The sequence below is a fragment of the Rutidosis leptorrhynchoides genome, chromosome 10 (genome assembly GCF_046630445.1).
Source record: "Rutidosis leptorrhynchoides isolate AG116_Rl617_1_P2 chromosome 10, CSIRO_AGI_Rlap_v1, whole genome shotgun sequence".
Taxonomy (NCBI): domain Eukaryota; kingdom Viridiplantae; phylum Streptophyta; class Magnoliopsida; order Asterales; family Asteraceae; genus Rutidosis; species Rutidosis leptorrhynchoides.
In genome coordinates, this window is record NC_092342.1 from 172,036,485 (window position 1) to 172,053,853 (window position 17,369).

Genomic DNA, 17,369 nt, shown 5'->3' on the forward strand with positions numbered 1-17,369 from the left:
ACCAACCTTTTGGTTGACACTTGAAAGCATGTTTATTCTCAGGTATGAAAGAAATCTTCCGTTGTGCATTTGATCATATTAGATATATTACTTGGAGTCATTCATGACATATTTCAAAAGACGTTGCATTCAATTCATCGAGTTTATCAAGATTATTATTAAGTCGATTATAGTTGGATATATTATGAAATGGTATGCATGCCGTAAACTTTCGATGTATTGAAAGTTTGTCTTTTAAAAACGAATGCAATGTTTGTAAAATGTATCATATAGAGGTCAAGTACCTCGCGATGTAACCAAATGTAATGTATTCGTCCAGGTGGATTAGGACGGGTCGCTTCACTGGTAATTTGACAAATCAAATCGTGCTACTACCTTTCCTTTCTACTTTGTATATTGTAGCGACCCCGACAAATCGTCAAGTGACGGCGTCGGCTACGTGGGTCCCATTACCTGATTATAAGTCTTTAAGATAACGTTTGACCAAAATATGTCGCCTTCATTTCAAAATAAAGATTGTTTCAAAGTTTACAAGGATTGTTCAACCAAAAGTTAAGTTACAACGTTATAAGTACGATTGAAATCTAGGCGACACGGTTTAAAGTAAAGTCAAAAGACGCTCCATGAAATGCATGTATACTCGACATCGGATGCAAGTATCAAATAGTAAGCGGAAGCATGTTTCACATATCGTGCATGACCTGAGAAAAACATAGAAATCTGTCAACGAAAACGTTGGTGAAATCATAGGTTTAAGTAAGTAAGTACAAGTGAACCACAAGATTTGCATCAATGAAATAATAGTAATACATTCCAAAAGTTTGTTTCACGAGCACCCAATTATCAATGCTTAACATTTCCTTCCATTGAACCCCATCACTTAGTGCTAGAACATACACTGTTTCTCGAAAATATATTTCATTCGTAAACGGTAGCGAACCGTTTGAATGAGGGTTTGTCAAACCCATATGGATCCATACAACATAAGTTCTCGCTTACACCCGGCAAGTGTAACTAATGATAATCGAATTGAGGATTTTGTTCTAAACTCGTATGTAGAATGTTTGTTTTCCTGTACTTGTGTTCACTTAGTTCAAAAGAATCGTTTATGTTTTCTCATCCCAAATACAAGTTCAAAAAGAGTAAAAGTGGGACTATGATCTCACCTTGAGTGCACGAGTAGTAAAGTACTTCGACAAGTAAACGTGTGCAAAGAACAATGCTAGTCTTGACCTAAACAATAGGTTGTATCAATAACGGTAAACACGATAGGTCAAAGATGTTCAATTTGTCCTATGGCTCGTTACGACTCGATTACTTAGCATGTGAAATCAAATTGCCAAGTTTCATGCAAGATACAAGTATATAAATAAGTTAGGAAGGTTGCATAATCATTTGGTTAAGTTTGACAAAAAGTCAAACTTTGGTCGGTCAAAGTCAACGAAAGTCAACACGTTCGGGTCGGGTTCCGAACTATTTTTCTAATCTTAGAAATCATATATGAGCATGTTGGCCAAGTTACATGTTAATCGGAGGTGCGTAGCATAGCAAACATTATTCGAAAATTGACCAAATTGGACAGACCCAATCGGCGCGCCGCGCGGGGGGTATGGCGCGCCGCGCCACCCTGCTGCTTCAGCTATTTTTCTGCTTTTTAAATGTGCACGAACCAAAACCAATTCTAACACAATTCTTGACCCGCAAACGCTTATAACGCCTATCATACATCGTTGGAAAGGTATTTTGACAAGGAATGCAACTAAACACATATCATCAATCAAAAACATCATTTACAATAAACGAAAACTCGTCAATTGATCGAGAAAGGTTTATTTTCAAGTTTCAAGTTCGTAAAACGTATTTTATGATTCGGGAATCCAATTTACACATACGATATGCCGTTTTGAAGGTAATGAAGCATACATTACTACTAGACACTAACAATTAACATTCCATGGCATTTAAGCATCCAAAAGTTCATGTCAAGAACTATCAAACCCTAGTCAAACATCACAAAATCATTAATCGGGTTTTTGAAGTTTCCTTAATCAACCTACACATCCAAATGTGGCTAATGATACTAGTAACACAATTAAAACATGCACTTTAACAATCTAACAACATTAACTCATCCAAAATCAAGGATTAAGCATCCACTTTTCATTTTCAAGCTAGTTACACCAAAACATCAAGATCGAGCATACAAATCATATAATCATGCTAGACACGAGCCATAGACACTAACTAACAACATTTCAAGTCAAAAACACGAATTTAAAGAAATCTAGAGTTTTAGAAATGTTACCCAAAATCGGTGTAGTTAGTATCAAATCGTAGAGGATGAAGAGAGGATCACGAAAATGTAATTTGTTTTGTTGTAAGCCTCCTAGATCGAATTTAGATGATGATTTAGTGAAGTTGGGAGAAATGGGGTTCTTGAGCTAGAGAGAAAAGGGAGAGAGATGGAGGGATTGAATGGATGAGAATGGTGGGTTGACTAGTTGACCTAGTCAACTAGTTTGCCCACTTGACAACTTCGGTCCCTCAAGTTTCAAAGCGGGTGCGGGAATTAACCAACGAAATATTTTAAAAACGCTCGAGTAACCGAGTGATGTTATAATTAAATAGCGGAAATATAATGAACGTTACTCACGGAAACTATTACTTTAAATACGAAAGATTATGTTTAAAAAAAAAAAGACGGTGTTAAAATTAAATTTAACGGAAAAACGCGGGATGTTACATTATCCACACCTCAAAAGAAATTTCGTCCCGAAATTTAGTTGGAAGTAGTAGTTGTTGAATCTTACTCGAGACCTTGCGTTGTAAATTCTACGAATAAGTGAAGGTACGTCCTTGAGTATTTCCACGAATTTTGACGGTCGGGATCATATGTTGTTTTAAGGTTTGGCTTCCATGATTCATGGTTTCAACCGGTCCTCCTAGGAAGTGAGGGTTATCGTCGATAGTGAGTTCATCAAAGGAGATAACAAGTTCTCGTTTCGCAAAACACGTCTTTGAGTTGATACATTGAATGTAGGATAAACGGAGACCCAAAATGAGTCGGAAAAGTCTAAACGGCTAGCTACGGGTCCAAAACACCCCAAGAATTTAAAGGATCAAAATATCGTGGATTTAGCTTCCTACGTTTTCCCGAAACGGATTGCACCCTTCCAAGGTGCGACTCTTAACGTGACGCGGTTTCCCACGTGGAATTTGAAATGTTTACGTCTAACATCGGCGCAGCTCTTGGTGATTACGAGTCGCGTAGGGTTTTGCCTGAATATGAATAAATTCTCTCGGTTGCTCATGAATAACCTCGGCCCCGGTGAATTGATCATCGTTTACTTGGTTCGACAAAGGAGAGTGACGTTTCCGGTCACACGTGGTTTCAAAAGGAGTGACGTTAAAACTCGAATGAAAATCATTGTAGTACGAGGATTCGGCTAAAGGAAAATATTTTTTCTCAAGTAAATTTGAAGTTGGTAATACAAATTCGTATTATGGTTTCCAAGGTTTAAATCGCATGTTTGTTCGGTCCGTCGGGTTGTGGATGGTACGCGGTACTCATGTCTAAACGCGGTCCCGAGGCTTCTTGTAAAACTAGAAGTGAAACGAGTATTTCGATACGGGATAATTAACAAAGATACACCGTGTTGGAATAGAATCTCTTAAGATATGTTTGAACGAGTCAGTTAGGGTTCGAAAAAAAATGTTCGTTAGGACTATTCACCCTCGTGGTGAATACTTATGTAATATGAGGAGTTTCTCTATCCATGGAGAAATGTTACAAGGAGTTTCTTTAAACGGAAATGCGAACGGTAAAGATAGTAGTGAAATGAGGACTTAGAATAGGATGAGTTTACATCTCGAGGTTGCCATAACGTGCCTCTAGTTGTCAAAAGTTGAAGTCTGAAAGAGAAACGAGATCGTACACGTAGTTGTTTAGTTCGGGGTTGAATAATAGTTGGCCGATTATTAGAAACACAATGACATTAAGTCAAAGAAGAGTGAAGTATCATTGGATCGTGTGTTATCTTAAGTTCCAGTAATATCAGACGGTAACGGTGAAATAACAGAGATATGTAGCGTGGTATGTGATGACGAGAAAATTGATCGGATCCACAATTTAGTATTAGAATTCTTCGCGCAAAATAACGAATTTCAGTTATACTGATTTTGAGTCGAGAGAGCATGCCTTCCGGCGTTCATGTAGAAATATTTTCATAATTGAGTTCCATCTGGTGCTATACGATTTTTAACTAGAAATGTTGGTGTGAAGTATCACGCTCAAGGTTCGGACATGGGGGGGGTTTAAATTTTTCCCTCAGTGAGTAAACGAGGTTAAAAGTCGTGTAACACGAGAAAAGGCAGAAATGAATCTTCGGTAATAACCGGCGAGATCTAAGATTTTACGAATACAAGTCTGAGTCGGGGGAGTTTCCTGATTACATGTGGCTTGATTTCGAGATTGATTGAAATGCCTAGACCATTCACATCCTGGTTTAGAAAATTGTACTTCGTTCAACAGAAATTCTCACTCGGAGAATTTGGTATAGAGTTGCTCTTTTCTCAAAAGTTCGAGCGTAAGATGGTGATGTTGTTCGTTTTCCTTCTTTACTTGAATAACTCAAGATGTCATCTATAAATACGATAACCGATTTGTCTAGATAAGTTCGCATACGTGGTTTAGGAGGTTCATGAATACGGACAGAGTCCTAAATAAATCGAATGGTACTAAGAAAGATTTACAACTAACGTTGCGAGTTCGGAAAGTGGCTTAGGAGACATCGTCTCACTTAACGGGGGTCGATTTGGAACATACGGGATTCGTGCAAATAATCATGAGGTCATGGATGCGAGGGAGAGGGTATCGGTTTCCAACCGAAAATTACTCAGTTCACAATAATCTATACAAGATGATGGGGAAACTTTTTTTTTTTTTTTTTTTTTTTTTTTTTTTTTTTTTTTTCGAATAGGTTCCGAGTTCCCTAGTTCCATAGGTGTCAAATCGAAGTTCAAATTACCTACCCAATAAGTTTAACGTACTCCCTCCGATAAAATTTATCGATACGCAATGGTTTTCCGTTGGTCACTTGAATGGCGTAAGTAATATCTAGGGGGGGGAGGGGTGGAGTGCAAAGAGTAGGCTCCAAAGCCCTGGATACAAAACATTTATCGATACCCGAATCGGATAAACATGAAACATAAGAGTCGTTGAGAAGAAACGTACCCGTAACTAATTGTCGTTCCGGAAATCCTATGTGTTAAGGTTGAAAGCTCATTCGCGTACATTAGGGTGGGCGTTCTTCTTGGGACATGCATTCTTAAAATGACCCAGTTGTCCACATTCAAAACAAGCACCCCTTCTGCGTGCACTGGGCACCTTTTTAGCGACGGGGGCGGCACCCTTACAACTATGGGCCACATGGCCACTTCTTTGACACTTGATGCAAAATGGTCCGCCACATTTTCCATAATGATGTTTGTGGCACGTGTTGCAAAAAGGTCGTGTTCCAGCATAATTTTTCCTGCCGCCGGGGGTGAAAGGCTTCTTGGTGGAGTCGTTGTGGTTGTGGTTGCTTGATGGAGAGGCTTCCTGTTTTCTTTTGTTGTTAACTGGTTGGACCTCGGCCGTTGGTGCCAGCGCTTCAATTTCATCCACCGTTTTTATAAATCGGCGGGCTATCATCACAGCCTCTTGTAGGTCGGCGGGTCTTAATGGCATTACCCCGTGTGGAATGCTCTTAGGGAGGCCATCCATGTAAAACTCAACTCCTTGGGGCCCGGGAGCCCGGAGGTTTGGACAAATTGAGGTTAGTTCGGCAAACCGTTGATTATAAGCTTCGAGGTCATCTCGGGCTATTTTTAAATTTCTTGGCCCCTGTTCGAGCCTTCGAGTCTCTTCACGCGGGAAGTATTCGGTGGTCATTCTTTCTCTTAATTCGGTCCAAGAGAGTGTAAGGGCTTCATCGATACCCACCGATTGTACATACGTGTTCCACCATGAGAGAGCAATACCGGTGAGAGTGAGGGTGGAAAACTTGACCTCATCTTGGTCCCGACAACCGCTTATACTAAAAACGGCTTCTGTTTGTTCGAACCATCGGGTGAGAGCAACCGGTCCTTCGGTTCCATTGAAAGTGGGAGGATTGTACTTCATGAAGTTCTTGTAGGAGCAACCCTCGATTGAATTACCGGCCCCATGATTGTTGTTGTTAGAAAAGTGATCGGCCACGGCCGTACCCACGGCGGTGGTTATCATTTGTTGAAGAGCTTGTTCCAGAGTTTCGAGAGGAGTATTGTGTTGACCTTGGTGAGCCATTGTTCCTTCATGAGACAAGAATATCGTTGGTTAGTATTTTCAACAATACTAACCGGAGTATGGAAAATAGGATAGAGAGGAAATTTTTCCTTGACTCGCCTTAAATTCTTTACGTCATAATGTCGGAACGTCCATGTGAATCACCGTAATATAATCCCGGAAATTATATTACCCTGATTCTCATGTGCATTTAACATTACTTCATAAAGTCAAGTGGCGCATCAACAAAATTTATCAACGTAAGATCAAGATCGAATACGAGTTAGATATGATAGAAGAGTTCGAGTATAAATGCACAATTTGTCAAATAATTCCTACTTCAGTCTATATGCCGGTTGTAGTCTAGATTCACCTATGTACCCTATGACTCGGGGTGGACACAAATGAACTCTAAATCCCTACAACCAAGGCTCTGATACCAACTGTAGCGACAGATGGGGTAGAAACCCACCCAGTGCCTTTCCAGCTAACCGCTTGGTGACCACTGAGTGTACCTCAGACACTGATTTTACGGCCCGCATTTCTGCCAAACTGCCAACCCTCAAATTCCAAGGGATCGCAAGGGGTAAGAGCCAATGCTTCGTCACAGGTAACACTGTGAGAACCCCCTCTACGATTAACCCGCCAAAAAGCATAGTCCGTATGAGTGCCCGGCCTGACAGCCGGCGCGCGTGACTACCTTTACGGCTAAGGTTAAACCTGGCTCTGATACCAACTGTAGCGACCCCGACAAATCGTCAAGTGACGGCGTCGGCTACGTGGGTCCCATTACCTGATTATAAGTCTTTAAGATAACGTTTGACCAAAATATGTCGCCTTCATTTCAAAATAAAGATTGTTTCAAAGTTTACAAGGATTGTTCAACCAAAAGTTAAGTTACAACGTTATAAGTACGATTGAAATCTAGGCGACACGGTTTAAAGTAAAGTCAAAAGACGCTCCATGAAATGCATGTATACTCGACATCGGATGCAAGTATCAAATAGTAAGCGGAAGCATGTTTCACATATCGTGCATGACCTGAGAAAAACATAGAAATCTGTCAACGAAAACGTTGGTGAAATCATAGGTTTAAGTAAGTAAGTACAAGTGAACCACAAGATTTGCATCAATGAAATAATAGTAATACATTCCAAAAGTTTGTTTCACGAGCACCCAATTATCAATGCTTAACATTTCCTTCCATTGAACCCCATCACTTAGTGCTAGAACATACACTGTTTCTCGAAAATATATTTCATTCGTAAACGGTAGCGAACCGTTTGAATGAGGGTTTGTCAAACCCATATGGATCCATACAACATAAGTTCTCGCTTACACCCGGCAAGTGTAACTAATGATAATCGAATTGAGGATTTTGTTCTAAACTCGTATGTAGAATGTTTGTTTTCCTGTACTTGTGTTCACTTAGTTCAAAAGAATCGTTTATGTTTTCTCATCCCAAATACAAGTTCAAAAAGAGTAAAAGTGGGACTATGATCTCACCTTGAGTGCACGAGTAGTAAAGTACTTCGACAAGTAAACGTGTGCAAAGAACAATGCTAGTCTTGACCTAAACAATAGGTTGTATCAATAACGGTAAACACGATAGGTCAAAGATGTTCAATTTGTCCTATGGCTCGTTACGACTCGATTACTTAGCATGTGAAATCAAATTGCCAAGTTTCATGCAAGATACAAGTATATAAATAAGTTAGGAAGGTTGCATAATCATTTGGTTAAGTTTGACAAAAAGTCAAACTTTGGTCGGTCAAAGTCAACGAAAGTCAACACGTTCGGGTCGGGTTCCGAACTATTTTTCTAATCTTAGAAATCATATATGAGCATGTTGGCCAAGTTACATGTTAATCGGAGGTGCGTAGCATAGCAAACATTATTCAAAAATTGACCAAATTGGACAGACCCAATCGGCGCGCCGCGCGGGGGGTATGGCGCGCCGCGCCACCCTGCTGCTTCAGCTATTTTTCTGCTTTTTAAATGTGCACGAACCAAAACCAATTCTAACACAATTCTTGACCCGCAAACGCTTATAACGCCTATCATACATCGTTGGAAAGGTATTTTGACAAGGAATGCAACTAAACACATATCATCAATCAAAAACATCATTTACAATAAACGAAAACTCGTCAATTGATCGAGAAAGGTTTATTTTCAAGTTTCAAGTTCGTAAAACGTATTTTATGATTCGGGAATCCAATTTACACATACGATATGCCGTTTTGAAGGTAATGAAGCATACATTACTACTAGACACTAACAATTAACATTCCATGGCATTTAAGCATCCAAAAGTTCATGTCAAGAACTATCAAACCCTAGTCAAACATCACAAAATCATTAATCGGGTTTTTGAAGTTTCCTTAATCAACCTACACATCCAAATGTGGCTAATGATACTAGTAACACAATTAAAACATGCACTTTAACAATCTAACAACATTAACTCATCCAAAATCAAGGATTAAGCATCCACTTTTCATTTTCAAGCTAGTTACACCAAAACATCAAGATCGAGCATACAAATCATATAATCATGCTAGACACGAGCCATAGACACTAACTAACAACATTTCAAGTCAAAAACACGAATTTAAAGAAATCTAGAGTTTTAGAAATGTTACCCAAAATCGGTGTAGTTAGTATCAAATCGTAGAGGATGAAGAGAGGATCACGAAAATGTAATTTGTTTTGTTGTAAGCCTCCTAGATCGAATTTAGATGATGATTTAGTGAAGTTGGGAGAAATGGGGTTCTTGAGCTAGAGAGAAAAGGGAGAGAGATGGAGGGATTGAATGGATGAGAATGGTGGGTTGACTAGTTGACCTAGTCAACTAGTTTGCCCACTTGACAACTTCGGTCCCTCAAGTTTCAAAGCGGGTGCGGGAATTAACCAACGAAATATTTTAAAAACGCTCGAGTAACCGAGTGATGTTATAATTAAATAGCGGAAATATAATGAACGTTACTCACGGAAACTATTACTTTAAATACGAAAGATTATGTTTAAAAAAAAAAAAGACGGTGTTAAAATTAAATTTAACGGAAAAACGCGGGATGTTACATATATTATGATAATTCGAAACTCCATACCTACGAATTCTGGACCATTACTTGCGAAAAGAAAACAAAAGCATGAAGCTCCGAAATAGAAAGGGGGTATAAATTGCAGCAAACAGAAAAGATCATTAACCGTAGATGTCAATGATTATGGAAAAACAGGAACAGGAACTCCAAAAAATAAGGAAAGATATAAGGCCCGACGACAATACATAAATTACAAACCATGTATATCAATATATATTGCAACGAAAAGACACGGGAGAACTAAAAACACTATAAAACCAAGAGTGTAGTAGAAGTGAATAAATTCTTCCGGCGGCAGATGAAAAAGAAGAATGACGGATATAAAAGTTAGGAGTATATCAAGAATTAAAACCGGATGTAGCATATTGAAAAATGCTTTAAAGTATGAGTTGAGGGAGAAAGAATAGAGGATGTGAGCTGTGGAAAATAAGGAAACGAAGGGAGTGGATTTATAGTGAAACATCTGACAGAGCAATCGAAATAGATCATTGCATTTAATCAAAGAAGATCCTAATTTTCTTAATTACCGAATAATCAAATCTTATCAAAAAGATTTTCTCCAAATCCCTTGAACTCTGAAAATCAACCCTATCTACGTGAAAAGATATGACGAAACTTTACTCTTCTCATTTCATTCTTTTGCGATAGCTTCACTCGTACTATTCACAAAAATTAAATTGTTTTATCCATATTACTCACTGATGATAAAACCCTAATCTCCAACTCGTATGAGTCATGAAAACATACTTACTGTCAGCCATGACCATCCCAATCAAATTTTGGGACGAAATTTCTTTAACGGGTAGGTACTGTGACAACCCGGAAATTTTTGACCAAATTTAAACTTAATCTTTATATGTTTCCGATACGATAAGCAAAGTTTGTAATGTTGAATCTCAAAATTTTAGAACTACATTCATGTAATCAATTACCCTTTGACCGTGCTCGATGATTCACGAACATTTATGTGTATAGATATGTATATATAATATATGGTTATATTAATTGAAAACGTTAACAAAGTATTATATGTATAATACTTTACATGAACGTATTTGTTTCCATATAAGTTTATTATAATTATCGACGAGATTAAAAGATAATATCAAATGATTGAATTATCAGATATATTGTGATATGATTACGGGTCTCTATTGTAAGGTCCACTGAGAATTAAGAAATCTATTCTTTTTAACGGTATTCGAAATAATTGGTAAAGTGATTTACAAGTAAGAACAAATGTGTCAATTAACGGGAACTAGACAAGGGTTAGTGGAAATTCCTGTTTAATTTCTAATTCATGTTTTATAATATTTTCCTCGTGACCTTGATAAGATAACTATGTTAACTTTCATTTTTTTTAATGTGAAAGTAAGAACGTGGAGTGTAAATAACTTAGATGTTGGATATCGACAAGTTAAGTAACTCGACATTTTTCATTAAGATGATTTCATATGTTTATTTAACCTTTGGACTTTATCCCTTGATTCACCAACAGACTGTAATTTAAAAACTTGAAACCTATTATGAATATATATAATTCTACTTTTCTAAAACGTTTTATGATATAACGATTTCCATTATTTTAACTTTTTAACAAAATGATTCTTAAATATATTTAGTTTTGGAAAATAAAATTATCATATTTATTTGATTTAGTTTTAAACGTACAAAAACGTTTTCAGTTTAAAAAGAATTTTATTATTAAAACGTATATAACTTTTATAAATATCTAGAATCACTTTTGACAACTCATTTATTAACCATTATGATAAAGATAACGATATTTATATTTTATTTTATTAAATATATATAACGATTTAATTTAATATTCTATATATTTATACGCGTATTATACGTACATAGTTTTATACTTTTACTATACTTTAACTTTACCTTTACTTTACTTTTACTTTAATTTAACTTTAAAAATCCACTTTAATAATTCATACTTTAATAATTCACTTTAATAATTTATACTTTAATAATTCACTTTAATAATTCATACTTTAATAATTTATACTTTAATAATTCACTTTAATAATTCATACTTTAATAATTCACTTTAATAATTCAAAAATCTATTATAAATAGAATTTAATAGGTTTCATTATTTCATAGAAACTTGAAAATATATTTCTCTAAACTTTCTCAATCGATTTATATATATATATTTAGTCAGTATTATTTTAAGATATTATTAGTATACATAAAATACTACGACAGAGTTATGTTCAGGCGATTTCAAAATAAGTTTTCAAACGGGATAGAGCTAAGAAAATTATGGGTTATAGCTATGGAAGTTGTGGGTATTATTCGGGGGTATAGCTCGTGAGGTTAACCTAGTGTTTATCATCTCCGTTGCGTCTACGTACTTTCCTGCAATATTGAATCTCAATATTGATAAGTGAGCATCCATATCTTATCTTTTATATATTAATAGTGTATCCCTGACTAGTGATCGAGTATATATGATTATGCATGTTTGTATGCTTAGTTTTGTCGTTAAATAGTTTATGATAAATCATGAATTTAATACATATGCTACTAAGATAAGGTATATGATATGCATGTAGTTGGAAAGCTGGCGAAAAATTAATAACTTTTCATTTAGAAAGCTTATGGTTTCAATGAACGGATTAAAAGATATTGTCAACTGAATTATTATTAATTTTAGTATTATTATTATTAAAATGATTATTATTATTACTATCGTCGTTATGATTATTGTTATTATTATTGTCTAATAACTATTATTATAATTATAATTATCGTTATCATTATCAATATACGTATTATCATTAAAATTGTTATTATTATTATTATTATTAATACTATCGTTATTATCACTAAGGTTATTATTGTTATTATTATTATTTTTATTATTATTATTATTATTATTATTATTATTATTATTATTATTATTATAATAATTATTAGTATTATCATTAGTATTATTATAATTATTATTATTAGTATCACTATCATTAAAAACTAATATTAGTATCATCTAATTATTATGACTATTATTATTATTATCACTTTTATAAATGCGATATAAAAGATGACTAAAAGCTATTAAACAAATCGATTTAGGAAATAATGAGTATAAGTATCATGATGAAATTAAAATATTGTAAGATATTGAATTAGATAAAAATATCGTTTTTATTATTTTTATCATTATTATTATTATTAAAATATCATTAATATTAAATCTATCATTTTTATTGAAATTATTATTTTTAATAGAAATATCATTGTTATTACAAAATATCATTATTATTATCATTTTAGTATTATTATAATTAAAATTATCATTTTAAAAAGAATTATTATTTTTTATATAAAATATTATTATTACAGTTAATATTAAAAAGTATTGTTATTACTAAAATTATCATAATCAGAATTATCATTTCATTATAATATCATTATTAGTAAATATAAATATTGTTATTATTATTAGTAGAATGATAATTATTAATATTATTATTACAAAATAATACAACCTTTACTTATTATTATTATTATCAATATTATTTTATCAAATAAATATGTGATAGAAAGATATTTTTACCACACGTAATATAATAATACATACCACTATATTTTTATGATATTAACTGAGCTTTATAAATTTTATTTGAGATATATAAAAGAATATTTTTATCATATATAAATTTTAATATAAATTTTTATTTATTAATAAATGACTTGTATTATTACTTTAATAAAATCTGATAAATATATTTAAATATATATAATGACTATATTTAAGTTATATATTAAACATGTATAGGTTTTGGAAGTCATTTTGGGTCAAGATGGCTTTTGTTGACTTTTGCATATCAGTCTCGAGCTTTAGGATTGTGATACACTATGACTTGACCTAAATTGTTAGACAGATATTGACCAACATATATATATATATATATATATATATATATATATATATATATATATATATATATATATATATATATATATATATATATATATATATATATATATATATATATAATCCGAGGCCAACCTTACACTTGTTCAATGACGTCATATGTATTTTTACTACGAAATACAGTATTGTGAGTTTCATTTGCTCCCTTTTTAAATGCTTTTGCAATATCTATTTTTGGGACTGAGAATACATGAGCTGCTTTTATAAATGTTTTACGAAATAGACACAAGTAATCGAAACTACATTCTATGTTGGATTATCGAATCGAATATCACCCTTTTTAGTCTGGTAATCTAAGAATTAGGGAACAGAATCCCTAATTGACGCGAATCCTAAAGATAGATCTATTGGGCCTAACAAACCCCATCCGGGTTACGGATGCTTTAGTACTTCGATTTTATCATGTCCGATGAGAGTCCCAGAATGATGGGGATATTCTAGACATGTTTTGTTAATGTCGATTACCAGGTGTTCACCATATGAATGATTTTTATCTCTATGCAGTTTTTGCGAAATGCCTGATATGAGATGATGTTTATGAGAAATAAAAATAAAAATCTTGTGGTCTATTAAAATTATGAAAATAATCGATTATGATAAACTAATGAACTCACCAATCTTTTGGTTGACACTTGAAAGCATGTTTATTCTCAGGTTTGAAAGAAATCTTCCGCTGTGCATTTACTCATTTTAAAGATAATACTTTGAGTCATACATGACATATTTCAAAGGACGTTGCATTCAAGAAGTTGAGTTCAATAACGATCATTATTAAGTAAATGACATATTAAGTCATCTATAGTTTGGATATATTATTAAGGGGTATGCATACTTGTCAACTTTCGATGTAATGAAAGGTTGTCTTTTAAAAACGAATGCAATGTTTGTAAAATGTATCATATAGAGGTCAAATACCTTGCAATGTAACCATATGTTATTGTATTCGTCCTTATGGATTAGGACGGGTCGTCTCACGTACGTGTGAGCAGACTCAATCATACGGTTGGTAACTCACTCGTGTAAATTCCAACAATTTAGGTTTAGGACTCAGCTCAGCATAACCATGCACATGAGCTTGTCATGCGTACGAGTGAGACTTCACTTGTACGTGTGACAGAGTCTAGTCAGGTCAAACTTCCATATCACATACCTGTAACACTGCATAAGAACGCATAACATAAATGCATACACAAGTCAACATGGATAGGATTACAACAAGCGATAATGGTAACTCGATAACTGAAGTACTGTTCATAAACGTCCGATAGATGTCTAGGAACTTAATCAAATGCACTAACACTTTGAATATGAAGCTTTAAACCTTAACCATGGAGTACGGTTTAGGGTTTAGCAATTTGGGTTTAGAAATTAGAGTTTAGAAATTGAGGTTTAGAAATTAGGGTTTAGAAATTAGGGTTTGGAAATTGGGGTTTAGAAATTAGGGTTTAAGCTTTAGTTTTAAAGTTTATATTGAGTTTTTAACATGAACTGTTTAGACTTTAGGGTTTAAGGTTTAGGGGCGAAACCCAAAATCCTAAACCCTAAACTCTAGATCGGGCTAAATTAAAAAAAAATTTGAAAAAAAAAATAAATAAAGAAAACTTGAAAAAAAAAATTGAAAAAAGAAAAAAAAATTTGAATTTTTTTTTTTTCAATCATTTGTGATTATCGTGCCACAATTTGGTCCCTTGAATTTCAAGCAAATTGTTGGATACAAGGGATTACAACTCATTACAAAATATATGATTACTCGTATTAAATTATTAAAATTAACGAGATAACTGAGTAGTTATTTTGGCTAAACGATAAATAGATAAAAACTTTTATAAAATATGTCCTTTCTACAATCAAAATCACTACCTTTTAATTTATATTCTTCTTAACATTTAACAATAGACAACAACATTTATCTCCAACGATTAATCACTACCTTTAATTTTATTTTTAAATGGAGGCAAAAATTTCTTAAAAAAAATTGAATTTAAAACATTGCTAAAACATTAGAAAGAACATTCAATATACGTTAGTCACTATATAATACGGAGTAGCTTAGAACGTAATTATTTATTTTCTAACATTATTATTTATAGTTTTCAAAAATATGGGTTTTTAGCTACATAGATAATGAGGATAGAAACTTGCGCTTCACTGCGGGTACTGCGGGTAGTTTTGGTCGCTTAAAAGTCGGTTATTTGAATATCTAAAAAAGATGGTTAACGATCGGTTATTTAAATGTTTAAAGAATAAAGAAAACATGAAGCAAAAACCTTTCGTTGATGTGCTTTTTATCGTTTTAACTTTTATGTAATTGTTCTTTTACTTGTAATATTTAAGATCTATATATAGCGTGTTAAAGAGGTTGTTCTAAAGTACATGCCTAATAAAGATCTATATAAAGGTTGTTAAAGAGGTTTCATCTTGTTTTCTTCCTCACTTCACTTCTTTTTTAATTTTCATGTTCTCCTTCCTTATCTTTTCACGTTTTAGGCAAGTCTGAGTTTTCCGACGCCATTGACCACCGTTTGACCGCCGTTGACCTGCGTTGACTGATTAATCGAGCGAATTGGCCACCGATTTCTCGTTTAGACTTTTTTACAGAGTTATCGCTGAGAACTCGGTCGAGTTATCCGAGTTTTGTAACCACGATTGAATATAACTAAAAAGAAATATGGTAAATGAACTTTTTCAGGATCATGGGACTTTTACTGATAACAGAAACAGTCAGGGATCTATCGGGTCAGATATTACACTATTGGGTTCTTATACCAGCTCTGGAATATGACGGTGAATGCTGGAGGACGACGGTTGTGGTAGAAGTCAGATTGACGAAGCACATTCGTATCAACGATTTGCCTAATCATTGAAAAGGTATTACATCTAATTTATCGCTTATTATTGAATTATTAATGACTAAGGTATTACTTTGAAGATTAGTCATTACTATTTTATCATTTGAACTAATATGATTAGGTAGATGGCCATAGATGATGAACAAAGCTTGGAGTTTTTATTTTTTTTACTTTATTTTTCTAATTGTAGATGTAGACTTTTTGAACAAAATTATTTGGGAGGTTTTTTTTTTTTTTATTTAGAGCTACACACTGGTTGACTTGTATCTAATGAATTAGTTTGGAGGTTTTATAATTCATTGGCAATTGAATATCCATCTCTAATAAACTCACCTTTGTTTGTTCGATTTACAATTGATAGTTTTTTTTAAGAGCATACAACTTCTGATTTGTGAACTTGGGCCAATGATTTCAGGTACAAATGTGAACTGGCTGATAGTTTTAGACTAAAGCTATAACGACCCTCACTTTTCCATTCCTATTTTACTAAATTTCCCTAGGACTTTTATGTGCTTGTAAACTTTAATTGACAAAACGTCGACCGAATAGTAAAATTTTAGTCGACACTCTCTGTTAATTAAAGGTCTATGCATTTTTGTGATATAGTAAATATTATAACTTTAAGTAATTAAAAATAAAATGTGTTAATTATATAAATTAAAACTAATGGGAAGTAAATAAATAATCGACCATATTTTAAAATATGGAAACAAATTGGTTACTTCCTAAGTTTTGTAATCTTATGTAAACTCTAAGTCCCGTTCTAGCTAGATCGACCTTATCCTAAAATTTGTGGACTCCTAACCACACTCAAATTTCATCTCTAGATTAATTAATTGGAATCCTATTCTAACACAAATTGAGTTATAGCTAAGCTTTAAGGAATTGAAGTCATACACTAACTATAACTCTTAATCTATAAAAAAAGGCCAACCCTCTCATCATTTGTTTTGATAATTTCCTGGCCGATCTTCCTTCTCTTCCTGCAAAATTGTCGACCACTTAAACTCTAACAAAAATCGACTTTAGTCGACTACACAATCAAAACTAAACCCCCTATTTGTTGCTTCTGTTCGAAACCCAAAAACTTGATCAATTTCTGCTACTACATGATTGCTTTTGCTGCTGCCCTTTTTCATCACCTCAAC